Consider the following 14,858-nt stretch of genomic DNA (forward strand, 5'->3'; position numbering starts at 1 on the left):
TTGAATGTTTGGTAATGGCAAAACTCGCTCTTTGCATGTTTCATTTAAAATTAGGCAAGCTTTGTTTTAGATGCATAGACTAAAAGCATCATTTTCCATATCGTGACGACACACGCGTGCCAAAGGGGGGTTGCAACCCCCCCTCCTTGGCTACGCCACTGATCACCAGCTAGCTAGAATTTCTTACCAAAGTAATCAAGATAGAACAACTGAATTCATCTTTGAAGATACCTTGCTTGTGCATTGCTCGATGCTTCTGCACTTTGGCATGGTAGGTAGGAGTAACAAATATTGTTTTACACACCACAAATAATAAACAACGCCACTTAAATATTCAGTTGTGATGTCATAAAAGACTCAAAAAATAAACATTGCCCTAAACCGGCTCAGTGTGACCATGCGGATTCAGAAAAAAGTAAATAACAATAGAGAAATTATAATTAAATGTAATAAAGCACACACATATTACTTCTGTTCAAATAAACTTTGTTCAATCAATTAAAGTAGTTTTGATGATATGAATTTTAGTACAAAAAATAAAAAGATCTGGCAGCACTACTTCTAAAAATATAGTTAGGCTAGGTAATTTGATGACAAAAATTCTATTTGAATAAGAACTGAAGATGCTTATTACTATGTAGCGAAATAAATCAAATATAGTTATTACTATCTGAAGCCTTTACAAATTGTTTCACCTAACGAATCATCAGAAGGTCTTATTCAAATAGAATAAATAAGACCTTCTGATAATCCGGTAGGTGAAACAATTTGTAAAGGCTTCAGATAGTAATAACTATATTTGATTTAATTTGCTCTGCTTTGCTTTTTGCTTAGCATTGAGCACTTTTTTGTAGTATTGATAGTTTTCATTGTTTTTATGTAGCGAAATATATATTCTTTTTAAACATGAGGCTGATTGCACTTTATTTTAATTCTCAATTTATTTCGATGTGATCAAGTCAACCGCTTCTTGCTGACGGCGTGCAAGGGTTAGGTTTTGGTGTCTCAGATGACATTCACTTTATCAAAAATAACTAATATTATATATTTTAAGTTTGCATACAGACGGTGACGTAGGATTCAAAGAACCCAATTAGCCTAACAGTTCGTATTTACATTGATTCAATGTCTGAATATTGAATAATATTCAATCGTCGGATTTGCAGAAGGCGTCATTTGATTTTCAAAAAATCGCCGAATAGGAAACTCGCCGAAAAAGGCTCTCGCCGAATAGGAAACTCGCCGAATAGTAGCAGACCCTTTTATAAAAGTAACCAAACAGCTAAGCAACACCTTAATATGGGCGTCCGCACATAGGGGCAAATGGGGTCAGCTGACCCCCCTGGAAAATTGTTGGATGCAAAATGAAAAAGCGAGAACATGCAAAAATAGGCAATTTTCTGAAAGGGGGGGGGGGGGAGGGGTGAAGGTGATACGAGTGATGACTGGCTGGTCAAGCTCTCCGATTGTGATCATCACCCTTCTTCGGGAGTATCCCACTTCCTCTATTAATTTACGAAGATACCTACGAGCTACCCGTAATCGCAAAATTCGACAACTTGAGCTCCTGTAGGCTACTCTTAGAACCACATTACTAGTGCGGGCACTGGCTTTATCTCACATATATCTGAAGAAGGATAATTCACAGGTTCAGATAAAATCATCCCGTATTTCGTGAATTTAATGAAGCTGTTCGTAACATTGAATCATACAGAAAAGAACAATCAGCCACCAGTTTAGTTAATCAGTTCTTGAATAAAAAGTGAAGTTGACGTGGGTCTTTACCGAATTTTTCGATGACTTTTTGGATGAACAAATTTTGTCCGAGTTTATTCGGCTTCTGTGGATACTCATACACAGCCCGGATAGCCTGTCGTCAGACATAGTTGATCTGAGCCATGTTTTGACCCGCCTCATTGTGCTGAATGATCTTTCTACCGTACAAGTAGTGGCGGGGAGGGTCAGTAATGTTATCATCGCTTGATGTAGCCTACAACTGGAAAAAGTTTCATAGTTTTCACCAAGTCCACAACTTTCAATTCTTCCTGGTCTTCGGACTGAGGAAATTTTCCTTTTATGGTTATGTCATACCACGACATGGCGTCCTGCTGAAAATTGTCAAAGTTGTAGAATTGGTGTATGGTTTTAACCAGGGCTTTGTAGTCTGAACGGTCAATTTTCTCCATCTGCGCTGGATGCACTCGGTATAACATGAATGCCGGCATGTTCGTCTCTGAGAAGCGGCTTTTCAGAGACTGGATTAAAGAGTCCATGTAAGAAACGTATAAATGGAGCAACGATAGTATTCCTCACTGGTGCCACCAGTAGGCTATTTGCTCTGAATACTTGACGCTAATTTTCAAATTTGCTGTTGATATAATCACAACTCATAACTTTTTTCTGTGTATGGTTTTAAAGATTATATAGACTCCCAAATACCATCGCGTAATTGAAATGCTTCTTTTTTTCTGTTCTTACCTTCCTTTACTGTCTCTTCTTGGAACGACTAGCTACTAGCAGTCGGTCGCTGCGGAAACCACACAGTTATGACAAAACAAAGTGCATTATTACCCCAAATGTATATATTACACATTACGCAAGGTTCACTTGAGCACGATAATAGTATGCAATAACACGATTATATAACTCTGATAATTTTTGCTCTGGCCAATTTTGATAAAAATCCGTAGAAATGTAAACACTGATAAAAATGATAAATTGTCTGGATGGTGTAATACTGTAATAGTCAAATTTTCAAAAAAAATTTGCATCCGGCCGAAAGGACAGAGTGAACCCACCTTGACCCCCCCTAACCGAAAACCTGCGGACGCCCTTGCACCTTAACATTAATTTTAACAGGCATAACATTTTTTGTTAAATGTTGTGGTGTTTCTTAGCTATGTCTGTTTATGGTTGAAAAAGTACTGTAAACCTCTCCACCCGAATTGTTTCATAAAAGTATTCACCAGATTAATATAAATTCATATTTTGTAGTTGCCCAAATCAAGATGATGCATTTATGGATATTATGAAAAAAATTAAAGACTTTGTAAATTTTGATGCCGAGGCTACTGCATCATGCCAATCTGGGCAGTTTTATAAATAGACTATGATCAGATAATTTCATATTTTTTTGTTGCCCAAATCTAAACGATACAGCTATGTAAATGGGAAAAATTAATGAATTTGTTCATTTTGGGGAAACTGCCTCACGCTAATTTGGGCAGTTGCATGAACAGACTAATCAGTTTCATCAAATAATTTCATGTTTTCAGCTGCCCAAATCAACACGATGCATTTGTGAAATTAATAAAATTAGCTATAGGCCTATATAGCAAATTTTGCGTTTTGATTTGGGCAGTTTCACAAAAGTATTAGAGACATATTTTGGTGGCTGCCCAAATTGGCATGATGCAGTTGGTTAAATGCATTTCGTACTACAGTTTGATCACCATGCAATACATCAATACGGATGTGCCTAATGAAAATTTTGCGGCACATTTCTTGTGCAAATAAGAGGCTGTACTTAGTTGATAGGTAAAAGATATTAATTTATAGTTTTTCTTAATTCATGCAATTTCGTAGCTTTTCATATAGCAATTTTTGCCCTAATAATTGCAAGATTTTGCCTGAATTCGCGACGTTTTGAAACAACAGCGGGGGCGGCTGCCCCCTCCCCCCCTGCCCCCCTGGCTCGTACGGCTATGCTTTACACACTCTGTCTGATCGTCTAAAGCACGTCACATCCAGCACATCTCTAGCATATACGCTATCCTAATTAATTGTTCATAGACAATAATAACTGTTTTACGAACAATTAGTATTATAGTCAATTGCGCGCAAGAAGAAATGCTTTACGAAGAATTAATTTTACGAACAATTGTTTGCGAGCAATTGTTTTACGACCAACTGTTTACGAAAAAACGTTTGGACAGTGGACACCCTCCAATCTACTCCAAAACGTATCATCGTTTTAGACTCCGAATTCACCTCAAAATCAAATTCTGAGTTAACCCTTTGAAGGTTGGGGGGGGGGCTGTCAATTCAACTTTTTTGTATCAACAGTTGTATCTCTAAAACCACTGAAGCTGCGACTACGAGATTTCTTGACTTTTCCTAACTTTTATTCACCTCTATTGAGCTGAAATTTTGAGCGAATAAAGGTTATAAATTGAGAGATATAAGGCATTTCTCAGCACATCCTCTGAAATATTTCATATTCTATTGTTCAAAATTTTTCCACCAGCTGGATGAAAGCAATTAATTTGGCCCATGTCTCGTTAATCAAATGATTTAAATAAAGATTATGTAAAAAAAATTTAATCACAACATTGCAATGCATGTTTTTCATTACTCTATCAAAAAATACCAAATAATTCAAACGTCATAAGTCACATCAACATTTCAACGTATATAAGCAGTTCTAAAATGTACATAGTTTTAATTTTTCGATATGCTTTGCGTGAATAGTTTTACAAAGTGAATCCCAAATTTTGAAACCGTGCCTTAAAAAATAACAGAGATATCACTCCTAAAGCATAAGAAGAATCGACAGCCCCCCCCCCCAAACTGAGCAAGACTCCAGAGAGCCCAACCGCCTAAGGGTTAACGTGATAGACCTGCTAGCCCAGCGGTTCTCAACCGGTGGGCCATGGCTTGCTAGTGGGCCATAGAAGCATTTTGAGGTAGGCCACAGACATATTTAAAAAATTGAGAGATTTATTGAACCATTTTGTTTCATTTTTGTCACTATAGTTAATTTTACATAAGTGTTTGTTTGGTAACAATGAATAATGGTGCTGTTTCAGCTACAAAGTTGCAGTCATCATTCTAATTATTGCAATAAGTTACACAGTTATACATCAACTCAGTTTTTACAACACCATATAATAATGAATGCAACTGTAGAACTTCAACTGTAGGTACTTGACTTTACCGACGCTCTAAATGCGCTAGCGCAAAAGCTTTAAAACTGGAAACGAAAAGCTGAGAAGAGAATTTTGCAATGCTTGAGACCCTCCCATCTGTGATTGAAGATAACTTGGACATGAATTTGTTTTCTGGAATATTGCAGCATCTTGTCAGTCTCTGGAAGGAATTTTTAAACTACTTTCCTGAAATATCTGCTGTTGATTTAGAGCTGTTGAGAAACCCTTTTGCAATATCAATAGAAAAGTTTTTGATGACTTACAAGATGAGCTCATTGACTTGAGAAACGACTCTACTTGTAAAGACATGCATGAGACCTTATCAATCTGCCGGTTTTGGGCAAGGGTGTGTGCTTCTTATCAGCGTATCGGTAAAGAATACATAAAAATGCTGCTGCCTTTCAGCAGTAGCCTACGTATTTATGTGAAGCAGGGTTTTCCACTTTGGTGCGGATGAAAACGAAGGCTTGGAACCATCTTGAATTGGAGGATGGGTGCGCGTTGTGCGTTATCTTCAACGCCTCCAAAAATTGACATGTTGGTTAATAATGTTCAGGAGCAAGCATCTCACTACTGGTCGGTTGAATAAATAATCCGCATTGAAATATGTTCTGCTGTTTTTTGTTTATAAACCTATTGGTTTTTTTTTTCCTACATAAAAACTTAATGGGCCACAGAATTTTTATGCACAGAAAAATGGGCCACGAAAGAAAAAAGGTTGAGAACCACTGTACTAGCCAATACGAATAACACGAAATAGCTTAGGGATGGAAAAACCTTTAGTTGATGTTATAATTGGAAATGTTCCTAAAACAAATTCTAAAGTGACTTGTTATTCTTGTGGTAAGAATGGTCAGTTTGCTCAAGATTGTTCAGCAAGAGATGATTCAAATCAGCGACAATCTTATCACTGTTGATATTTTGAGGGTCAGGAACGGAGGAGAGGATACAAGCAACGACCACCTGGAGCTTGCTATCGATGCGGGAGACGCTGACACTTTGTCAGGGAATGCGTTGCTGATGACGGACATTCCGAGGACAAGCGCTGCGTGACAACTACTGTTTTACCGGTGTGGAGAAATTTGACATATAGCCAAGAATTGCTCGTTTGATGAAAATATTTGCTACAGCTTCTAAAGAGAAGGCCATTTGCCCAAGATCTGTCCGGAGAGGAAGTGTTTCCGATGTAGGAAGATGGGTCATCTAGCTCGTTACTGTGCTGAAGACATTAACAATGATGAAAAGTATGGCAGTAGACGTAGCAATCACTGTTTAGGCAGATGTTTGCCCCCTATCTGCCAAATGTCTTCACGTAAGTTCGCGTCATTGATTTGTGTTTTTTTGCCAAGCAATTAAGCGTCATGTGATTTTGTCTCTCCTCTGCCTTGCCGTTTCATTCTTATGTTTTTTTTCGATTTTTGTGTATGTAGAACAGATTGTTAAGTTCAATTTATGTGGAACATCAGTCAGTTGGCTACTTGAAACGGCTAACATGAGTATGGCCGAAAACGTTTGTAATTTTTAGTTTGTCATTTTGTTAAATGCGATCTGGTTGTTAGGTTTTATTTGTCTAAGATTAAAGAAAGTCATCTTTGTACCAAAATTGTTTTAAGAAATGCTTTCGTTGGTAGAACATGCCACAATAAACTAATGAGTCATTTGAAGACATTTAATCTGGTGTGTATTATCGCGTTGGGCGATTGTGTTAATTGTGTTGTTATATTTGCTACAATATTTTAAAGCGAGGGACAGGGATCAGAAGACGTATATCACAATCAATATTTGTAGCTCCACGGCAGGCTACATTATATATTACTGAACAAGTGTGATACTTTAATTGTGTAATTCTCGCGAGGTGGTATTGTCCTAAAGCAGTGGTTCTTAACCTTTTTTCTATCAAGCCCCCTTTCAATAATGGTCATGTGCCTCGCGCCCCCCTAGATTTTAAATAAGTATCATTCCAAAAAATTGCATTTTTGTCTGTTTATTGTACACATCAGTGAGATACTTGACACTGCTTCTTCGCGACTAGATTTTTAATGCGAGGTTCTTTGAAGAATTTTAATTTTTTATTTCCATTATAGTATTATTATTATTATTTTTTTTTATTAATATTTTTGATCTTGACATGATCATACTGAGGATACTGTGATAGCGAAATCGGTTAAGATTAAAATATGAGGCTGGTACACTGTTTGTTGCGTTGAGTAACAAGGCTTATAACAATGATATGAGACAGTCAATCGCTTCAAGTGGACAGTTTGCTGGGTTGGTTCACAAAAACAGAAACGTTTTATTAGTCAAGATCACCAAAACTAATGATCTTAGAGGCTAGCGCCGTCAGGTAATTTAAGCCTCACGCGCTATGCAGCATTTTGGTTTTCACGGAAATCTCGTTTCACAATGTGAGTTTCACAATGTACTCTGGCCAGCGCGACATCCGAATTACCGACTTTCGCGTTGGTTGGAATGGCTACCTGGAATACAAGTGAAAGAAGTTCGCCAAAAGGTGATTTACTAATTACTCATATCGTGAGCAGTACCGAGAACGAGGGATCCGAGAAAGAAAGCGAAAAGCAGGGATGGAGGAACCATTTTAAAAATAGGTGGGCCCAGAGGCGCAGCAGTCAAAGTCAAGCCAACTTCTGGGGAGCAAAGCCCCCCAGACTCCCCATAACATTGTCGTTTACACCAAGAGGCGGCAAACCTACGACCTGCCAAGAAAAATCATCCGGCCCGCCGCTCCTTTACAAATTATAATAATATGTGGCCAGGCCAGTGGTTTATTAGGCTACAGTACGGTATAATCGAATGGAAGAACAAGTACTTTTCATTAATCATTTTAGTAGGCCCACGTCTTTGATTTGCAGCGTTTCTGTTTGTATAAACAAAGAACTCAACATAAAGCGCCATTATGATACAAAACATATTATTTTTTCCAAGTTAATGGGTCAAACAAGGAATGGCAAAGTTAATCTAGTCAAAAATAGCTTTAAAACAGCAAATTTCTCTGTTACAAAGGAAAGGAAAACCAATGAATCAAAAATTCTTTTGCTAGCTACAAGGTAGCACAAATCACAATCAATAGCAAAATAGCCTACAAGAAATCGTATAGTGATGGAGAATTTGGGAAAAGGTGTAAGATGGATGTTATTAAAAACATATGTCCAGAGAAAAAAAGCAGGCTACTTTTCAGATGTAGGCCTAAGTCTTTCAAAAAGAACCGTAACTCGACGAAAAGAAGAGACATCGGAGAACGTAACTTCTAGCAAAAAGTTATTGTATATCTACAGTTCTTCGCAATGGCAATAGATGAGAGCACAGACACGATAGACAAGCCTACAGCTGAGCTGGCAGTATTTGTGCGTGCAGTAAACAAAGATTTTGATGTTTAAGAATTTGTTCAGCTGATTCCCGTCAAGGATATTACTAGCCGATAATCTGAAGGCATTAGGCTACGTCAACGCCTTGAAATCATGCCTCTACATCTATCAAAACTGGTATTAATAGGCTACAGCCCGCCAAGACCATGTAAAGTTTGGCTTTGGCCCGCTGTTAGAAAAAGGTTGCCCACCCCTGGTTTACACATTGCGTTTTCATAATTGCCTTTTGTGCCAATAGGCAAAATTTTTCCATTTTTGTGCCAGATTTGGTCAAAAAATTTACAAAATTGTTGAATTGTGGCGATGTAGCCTATACACAAATAAAAAGGCATCAATGCACACACAGTTATAATACCACCTGGGAGTAATAATATGCAGCATTATACAGTAGCCAACGTGCATATGTAATGATATCATTGTTCTAACCATAGAGAGCATATAGAATAAATATATTGATTGATAGATTGCTCCACCAGTCACACGCAACCACACCCACACGTGCTGCACATCAATAATAATGGACTCAACAGAAAAGTTTGAAGATTGGATTTCAACATTGAGCTATCAAAGATAATTAATCAAACTACTGTGTATCAAATGAGTGAAGACCTTATTTTGGAACTCCCTCTCTGATTTGCCGTTTTCGCTACCTTTTCAAAGAAATTTGGCTTTCAAAAGTGGGTGGGCCAGGCCCACCCAGAAAGTAAAGTAGGTGGGCCTAGGCCCACGAGGCCCACGTGGTTCCTTCATCCCTGGCGAAAAGTCAATGAATCGAGGTTAAAGATATCTTTATTTCAAGAGCTCTATGCCCCTGAAAAGAGCGATGTTGGTGCAGTGGACCTCGTTAAAAGATTTCTATATGCTAAATCAACACAGCACGCTTGGAACAGTGATATCTTTCCGTGTAAACGTTTTCAAGACTTGTTTTTGAAATACTGTATAGAACAGAGGTTCTCAACCTTTTGAGATTCAAGGACCACTTAAAAATCTGTGTCTCAGTCACGGACCACTACTCCCCTTCCTCCTCTTGTAACGAACAAATGTCACTTATTGCTTGCTAAGTCATAAACAGTACTTGGTTTTAGAAAGATTGGTGCGAGCCTTGAGCTTGCACTTTTGAACACAGCATATCCAAACGAGGTGTAATACTTGAAAGACTCAATAGAAGTTCATCTTCGACTTCAAGTCGAAAACAATACTTTGTTTTTATTGTAACCAATGCAGAAAATCCACATTCACAAAGATAAGATGTCGCAAAAGGTAAAATTATTTACAAAGCTTTCTGAGACAGTTGTGGATTACTCATGTGAAGCTGGTATCCAAAGTTTTATCAAGCTCACTCTCAGATGGATGCAACATATTCAAAGTAGTGCCACTGGTCAGTTCACGGACTGGACACCCATGAAAAACTCCTGCCCTGCAATAATCTTGTCCTCCAAAGATAAAGTTTTTTCGTAAAAGCAGACACTTTATCACTTAGGATAATTAAATTTGTCTGCTTTCTGAAAAAAGTTGCCCTGCAATAATCTTGTCCTCCAAAGATAAAGTTTTTTCGTAAAATCAGACACTTTATCACTTAGGATAATTAAATTTGTCTGCTTTCTTTGCAGCAATGAATTGAATTTATTCAGTTGTTCAAAAATGTCAGCCAAATAAGCCAGAACAGCAACCCAAAAGCTATCATTGAAAGAGAGAGAGAAGTTCATTTATTTGCATCAACAGCACATGTGGAAAAAACAATACAAGATTACAATGTGAACTAGGTTGTTTTAATGTTTGCTGACGATGATGGGAGTGGCAGAAGGACCGAACTGGTCATCAAGTCTGCCACACCCGTGTGGTGTCATAGCTTATTTGACATGGAACGGTGTCGGAGTTGAACGCAAATATATATTGTATACATTACAAAATAAAAAACAATACACACACGAAGTTTAACAGTACAATATAAAACAGGAATACAAGAAGCGATGCAGAAATACAAAATGGCATAGGCAATACATAGCCTACAACACAGCATAGGCTACTGGTAAGGAAAAAGCGAATATACAGTAATTAGAGAGATACGGTGAGAATAAGTAAAAACAGTTTGATGGCACTATATCGGTTACTGAATTTATACCCAGACATTACCCAGACATGAAATGAGCAACAAACTTGGATTTTTTCCTCAAGAAACTCTTTCGCAGCATCACGTAACTCAAACTGTCGGTTATACACTTTTCCCTATGATAACCACCAAAACTGAGTAGCCTATGCATCAGTAGGCTAGCTGTTCATGATCAAGATTCTTATTCGAGCATAATAAAGTAAAGAGACGACAATTTAGTGGATGAGCCTTGATAAAATTAACAACTTTTATGCAAAGGCTTAAAAAAACAACAATTTCAGACTTTTCTCGCGGACCACCAGGCAAATGCCCGCGGACCACAGGTTGAGAACCGCTGGTATAGAACACCAATAGCCTACTATCCAGCGCTGCTGAGGAACGCATGTTTTCACTTGGAAAGGACATTATGTGTCCCAAATGCAGCAGATTGTCAGACAAACATTTTGAAATACTTGTGTTTCTACAAGGAAATAACTAATAGGCTAAGCAGCTAAGTACAATACAATCTCAAAACATAATACCTGCTCTTTATTTATAGCTATTGTTAGCCTAAACTTGGTAAGGCGAACTACTTCTATTTTGTGAGACCCTGGCTAAAATAGCGCTACAAATTAGGGCTACAAATTAGGGCTACAAATTGGGGCTACAAATTAAACAAAAGTTTTTTTTTGATTTGGCAAGCGGCAGCATCGTGGTGCCGAACTGAAACGTTCTTACAGGCCATGATGTCAGCGAAGACCAATTTCCTTAACCTGACATCACAATAGCTTCTGACGCCCACACAGCTTCCTCACCATCCCACGGAAAGTTTGCACTTTGTAAAATGGCATCTGCATCTTAACTATTTCTCGTTTTGATTGCCCAGCTGATTGCAATCATGGGGTTCATGCACGTTGAAAAGTAAATAAATTGAACCTTTCATCGTCTCCAGCGTGGCTTAGAGGGGTAGGACTGGGGATTGTCATTTCGATGGCGTGGGTTCGATTTCCAACCCTGCCACTCAGTGGCGGCTGATGCTGTTTGTAAGCAGTGGGGCTGCAAACGACTTCGAGGGGGTCTGGGGTCTCCCCCATAAAAATTTGAAAAATCGCATTAAATTTGGTGCGTTCTGAGCATGTTTTTACCCCAAATTTTGAAAAAATGCATTCAAACTTTGTTGAAAAGTTGATGTAGGCTATTCCTAAGCTGTATTAAAAAAAAACTAACAGTATTGCTTTGAAGACAAACTTTACTAGTATTGAGCGACTAGCCTAGCCGTTGCATACAAAGTTCAAGTGATTTTGAGATGCCCTATAGGCTGGACTAGCACTTCCTATAGGCTAACCTGTTGAATACCCCAACCAAGGCCTATGATAGAGGGGTACGGAAGATACGGCGTACCCTTGAGGGCCCAGGATTGTGGCTTTTGGGGGGCCCGAAATTGTGATTTTGTAGTTTGCGCACAAAAATGTTTGGTTAAAACCATTCTAAACGACTAAATTCAAGCATAAAAGTTGTTATTCTTTAGTCCTGGGGAGGGCCGTAATGTAGAAAAAGGGCCCGGAAAGGTAATTGAATGCATTGCGCGCAAATTAAGGGTCCAAAGTGGTGATGGAATGCTTTACGTGCAAAAATGTTTTGGGTAAAAGCATCTTAAATTAAATCATTAATGTTGGTTATTCTCCTGTCCATGGGGGGGGGGAGGCATAGTGTAGCAAAAGCAAGTTTGAGAAAAACTCGGGCTTTTAAAAACAGAAAAACTATTTGAAAAAGGTAGTTTCACGCTTATTTCACTTCAAAATGAATTTCGGAGCAGAAGCCGGAGTGAATACTTTCGGAGCAGGAGCGCAGACGGAGTAAAAAAAGTGACTTCGTTCACTTCTGCTAGGCATTTGGTGAAAGCAAAACTTAATGAAGAAAGGTTATTAGTCAGACGATTAATTTGATTATGTTTTAACAATATGTTATGTTTGAGCCTTGGTAGAGAGCTTGACTTGTTGTTTTAGATCCATAGCCTATCCTATAACACTCAGTAACGTTAATGTAGTTAACATTTTTTATTAAACACACAACAAAAGAAAACAAAACTACTGAATCTATCGTTTTCAACACCGCATAGTGTCCTCACCAGGAATAATCTAAGAGAAATAAATAAATGAATTTGAAAATTTTACAATAAAGCTGTAGGCTACAAGCGACACATCTCAACAGCACCATCAACAACTGACACACGAACTCAAGGATATACAAATTGGCGAGGGACAGATCACATGATATGCACAACACAAACACTAAACAATAGTTTTATTGCAGCCCGATATTCTTGTTGCGCACAGATGTCCAATTCTGCAGTAAAATGTGGTATGGTGTGCAATATTCCTAAGCAAGCATCACGCGTTTTGCCCAAGACAAAAGGGGCACGGAGTGAAAGGGGGGGCCGGAATGACTCTTCGTACCCCTAGTGAAAATTTCTCTCAGAGGCTCTGACCCCAACTCTACAGCTAACATTTGAACATTAATGGCTCATCGCTACCCTGCGAAATAAAATCTAACTTTAAAAAGTCTGAAAAGTTATTCGGTTAGGTGGGGCTGTATTTCATGCAGCCCCAACAGATTAAAAAATTGCTGTAAAATACCAAAAGAGGTAGAGCTTCAAGCATATTTTTTAGCCAATCAAAGCGCTTGAAATCCAGAATCTCGGGCTGCAAAGAAGTTTGCCCAAAATCGGTGTTGCCAAACGAAACTTTTGATATTGTAATTTTCGATCCCCAATTCTTAAGTGAAAAAAGTAACCGAATCGGACAAACACAGAGGAAAACATATTTTCCCTCTTCTCTTTCTTTCAGGTGGGGATGCAGCCCTGCAGCCCCATGGCACGAGCAGCCACTGCTGCCACTACTCTTTTTTCTTCTCAAGTTCAAAGCAAAAATCATCTCTCTGGCTGAGTGCTAGAAGAGTCACAATGACTGTAGTCAGCTGATTCATAGAGAAAATTGTTCTATGTTTAGAATGTCTACTGGTCAAATCACTCTATCTGCTGCAGTGACCTACGCTACAGATTACAAATACGCTTACCGTTGCCAGTGTAGCCTGAAGTCTGCTGCTGCATTATCATGACTTGAATAGTATTAAATAAACATAATATCACATAATATTTTCTATTTATTTACTCAAGCGATACACACTGTCACTTTGTACACAAGTGGACAGGTCACATCCTGGGTAGGCGACTTATAGACACTCTGTAGCCTATTTGCACCAAGGTTTGTTATAACACTGTTATCCACTATTTTATTGAGCAATCCCCTTACTTCTACCATCCCGAGGCTGACCACCAAGACTTTTGACTCATAATGTGAAAGACTGGACAGACTTTGATTTAATTTGTTATTGCCGCCTATTCTGCTTTGAGACCTCTGTGAAATATTTAGGAGTAATAATTAACGACTTGCTATACGATGATGAAGACATGAAACGACAATTACGGTCGTTGTATTGTTCTGGCAATATGCTAAAAGCAAGGTTTTCCAAATGTTTGATTGCTGTTAAAAATGTGTTGTTTCCTTTCTATTGTATATGCCTGTCAACCAGTAGCGCACCCAGCATGGGGCTAAGGGGGATCAAGCCCCCCCAAACCCGCCACAAAAAATGAAGTTTTTGTATGTTCTCCATTTATACCTTTTGTATACAGGTTAAATATGAATAAGACACAACAATACAACAGGGCTGAGCATTATAACAATATATTTTACATATTTACAAATAGTTTTAACACTAGAACGTTTTCGCTTAACTTAAGCCCTCATCAGGAACCTGAAAATAACTTAATTAAAAAATGCAATAAATTTCAACTTTTTGAAGGTACTTTGAAGTTACATTAGGAAAAGGCAACAACATAAATAACTACAAAAAAATGTGCGCCACAGGGAACGTAATATATCAAGTAAATGTTAAGGAGAATGGACGCGCCTCCAGCAAATAATTGTTTGTTTGAATTTGCGTTGTAGCGTTAACAGTGCTTCCTGAATTTTGGTGTCAAATTGGGATTTGCCTTTGCGTAAAATTTTAAATGAGTCAGCAGAGAATTTTTGATCTGTGCAAAACGAACACTCCATGGTATGGTCTTTGATGGCACCTTTCTTCAACCCTATCTTAATACGAGCTGTTTTCGTACTCGGGTAGCACGTCAAGGGTTATCTTAGCCCCAGGCTAAATAATCGCTAATAACGGGAGCTATGAAAATCACAGAGCCACAATATTTTACAAGATAATAGCAATGTGTATTATGCGTATAGAAATTAAATTTTTACCCAACAAATTTATTGAAATAAAGTGTTTGAGATGAAAAGACGTCAAAAAGTCGGTTTTTATTCTACTTTCCCAAAAATAGCTTCAAAATTGAAAGTTTTGAATTATAACATAAGGTAATGCTAAACTAAACAAAAAATTACTTTTGCT

The sequence above is a fragment of the Aplidium turbinatum genome, chromosome 10 (genome assembly GCF_918807975.1).
Source record: "Aplidium turbinatum chromosome 10, kaAplTurb1.1, whole genome shotgun sequence".
NCBI classification, from domain to species: Eukaryota; Metazoa; Chordata; class Ascidiacea; order Aplousobranchia; family Polyclinidae; genus Aplidium; species Aplidium turbinatum.